We start from the raw sequence: 3,560 nt of genomic DNA, 5'->3' as shown, positions 1-3,560 counted from the left end.
ACAAGGTTGTGGGCTTACTACACGGGTGTGTAAGCCCACAAGGAATCTAGGTCAGTAGCGCGCAGGTGGCCTGATTATATGACCGTCTAGGGAGGAGCCAATACGCTACCCTAGAAATACAAAGTTCCATCTGCTCAGTACCTAGTTTTGAGAAATTTGACGTAAAACATTTTGAGTTTCACAACATTTAAAGCTTTTTCGAATGCAGTTCCGTGAATTAAAAAAAAAATTGATGATCCCTCCGAATAATCTAACGATTTTAATAGAGTAGATAGAACGTTTGGTTTCTGACTTCGAGGTCTTAGAAACCCAAAACGGCCAAAAATTAGTGCTGGGCGGCTGCTACGTTCCCGATTATTGAAAGCTAGGAATCGTAGGAATCGACTCCGAACACAATTACTTACTTTCTAATGATGTGATTTCTTCCGGTGGTTACCTGTTTAAAAGAAATTCTTAAAAGAAAAGATTCTGGTAACCGTTGGTTTTCGTAAAAAGGAGTCGGAACTTTTCTTCCTTAGCATTCATCTTGGGGATCGGTTCCGGAATCGACTCTTCGCCCAGCTCTACCAAAAATGTCAAATAGAACTTTGTTGTTGTAAGAAAGCGAATAATCATGAAATTTTAGATGTAACTTCACGATACCGGATTTTTTTTCTTGAGTCAATCCTAGCTTGCACAATGGAGTTGTGACAGGACCCAACAGTGCTGCAATTTTTAGTTTGAAAAGTTAGGGTCAGGGCTGCGTTCAGGGTGAAAATTTTTGTTTAAGCGTTGTCAGATTTTTAAAAACAACAACAGTTTCCGAAACTTTTGGTTCACAAACTTTGGAGTAAGCCCCGTTAGTATATGATATCAAGTATCTATTCAAGCAGTATCTATTTTTGTAGGCTCCCCCATGAAAATCTAAGTAAAGATGAAAGCGTTAGCTAGTCCTCTTTACTGGAACCGTATCAGACATTGTATTTGTAGATAGTTGTGATGTGTTTATTCGCCAGTTTTGACGAATGAGCACCACGAGCGCCTCCTTCACCCCCCTCCCAACTTAATATACACACTAAAAGATGTTTATTTGCCTACAATAACTGAAGCAATACTCATCACTGTAACTGAAAAAGATCTTTCTTCATTGATATATCATTTTGAGTAGCTAGACATTTATCTTAGAATTCTTTCACCAGAAAGAGTGGAAATCAAATTTTACCTGCCAAGAAAAATGCGTACCAAACAAATAGAGATATCTATGGGATGATAGCGTTATATCTCTGTGTTAGCGGCTTAGCAACAACATTTATCTAAAAAGAGTGACTAAAATCAGTAGCGGTTGGAATTTTGTTTTTTGTTTTGTTTTGTTTTTGTTTGTTTGTTTGTTTGTTGCTGGTTGTTGTTGTTGTTGTAAAATGAAACCGCCAAAGAGAAGTTTTAAGTTTTAACTCTTTAAGGACGTAGCAGACTCATTATTAATGATTATACTTCTGGTCACCAGCAGGCCAAAGACAAAGTTGAGTCACATTTCCAACCATCAAACTCAAATACTAAAATCAGAAACACGACTTTGCATATTCAATAGTATGTACCTCGTTGCCTGCTTTTTTAACAGAATTGAAAAATCTGAGAGAACTACGTAGTTATACTTCTCTTTTTAAAGTGCCACCGAAACAGCGTGTCTTCGAGCGCGTTTGCATGACTAGAATACACACCCTCTTAGTTAATCAATCCCTTTTCCTCTTTTGTCAATAATCAAATCAACAGTTGTCGCCTCTGTGTTTAAAAGTAAAGTAAAGTCTCCACGTCTTTGCTCATCTTGACAACCAAAGCGCGCTTTTCTAACGTTCCTGAGAGAAGTCGTTTACGTCATAGCGGTCCCACTGTGACCCTCGTCCTCCATGGTGACCCCAGATTTTGCGCATTATGTCAAGCAGTTCAAAAAGGAGGGCTATACTTTACTTTTACCGTAGAATGTCGGTCAGAATTACGGCGTGAAACAAACTGAAAGAACCAAAGTAATCTGTCTCATATTGTTCTTTATGGTCTTAGGTTGAATTGATTTCTTTACCCCCATAATCTTTGCTCTACTTGGGACAAACGTTTTACGTCTCGCTTTTATAGACTCTCAGCTCCTTTGTTGTTGTTGTTGTTGTTGACATTTTGACTGAAAGGCATCATTTGAGTTACCCTGAAACAATAGTGTTTGAAGCAAAAAGGTGCTGAAAGGTGAGATTGATTTTCACTTTCAAAAAGATTCAACGTTACTTTTGAGGTGTTTTTTTTTTCATGTTCACTTTTTTTAGAGCTGACATGTACAAATGACCACTTTATGATAATCAATGTAATTTATTAATGTTTCCTTTATGAGAACTGATATCATGTATGTATTATGTTTCCTTTGTGAGAATTGAAATCAGGATTGTAAACGGTCTCTTTGTAAGGACTGACATTAAGAAATTTCTTTTTGTTTTTTTAAAATCGAGTATGATATTTCTATTGTATGGGTGTAAAACCGACACAGGTGTGTGTAGATGTTATTGGGGTATTGGAAGAGTTTTTTGGTACATTTGATTCAGGTGTGCTCCCGTTTGAGTATAACATTATGAGTATGATTGGTGCAAAATGAGTTTATATGGCGGTACAACATCAGTATCAAAATGTGTGGTGTTTTATTACCCGGACTAGTGTGTGTTGCTCCTATAATTAAACGTCATGTTATTAAATTCTGATGTAAGATTAATTTTTACCTAAAGGCGACACTGACTTACACACACATTTGGCATTTGAATTTATTCTTAGTAAGAAAATATCGGCTTGCACTGTATGCTTCCCAGCATGCTATCAGGTCGGCTGGGGTAATATTATAGATTGTGAAGCGCATAGAGCTTGCTGTTGAGCCTGGATTTGCGCTATACAAATGCTATCTATTATCATAATTTTATGATACAATATTTGCATTACCTGTAGTGTGCATCGTGTTGCTTTTTTACTGTTTATTTATGATTCTGAAAATGATTTTAGAGTAGTATATGAAGGTAATACATGTAATACAATCTTTCTAAGTGTTGCTAAGTTTAATTTCCTTCATTGCACTCAAATTCTATGTGCCACGTAAAATGCATGCACTTGTACAGTATGTATGTTTGTCTTTACTCATAACAGAACAGAGTTCGTTAGGGGAAGCAACTCTCTGTGCTTTATAGATTTTAATCCTGTATATTTCTTTCAATTGTTTCCCTTATGCGACTTGACTCGACGTTGATTTTGACTTTCAAGATTAGTCTTACTCAATTGTTTAAAGTATGCAAAACCGTGTATTTACTTTATTTAGCCCACTAGGATGATACTCTGTCCGTGTAACGCCTGTTTGCTGGCTATTACAATTCATTTTTGAAGTTTTGTGTCAATGTAGCCTTGATTCGCTTGGTCCTATCATTGTTTTCATTATTCTTCTTTTTCGTTCTTTTTTTTTTCGTTTGTTCTTGTTTTATCCTCATTCTTTATTGCACGATATATGCTTGCGAGTCTTTTGGTCTAATTGATACTAATTTTGTTGTGGGGGGGGGGGGGGGAAA

The sequence above is a fragment of the Aplysia californica genome, unplaced genomic scaffold (assembly GCF_000002075.1).
Source record: "Aplysia californica isolate F4 #8 unplaced genomic scaffold, AplCal3.0 scaffold00215, whole genome shotgun sequence".
In the NCBI taxonomy this organism is placed as follows: domain Eukaryota; kingdom Metazoa; phylum Mollusca; class Gastropoda; order Aplysiida; family Aplysiidae; genus Aplysia; species Aplysia californica.
The sequence above is the reverse complement of the archived record's forward strand: the minus strand, read 5'-3'. Positions refer to the sequence as shown.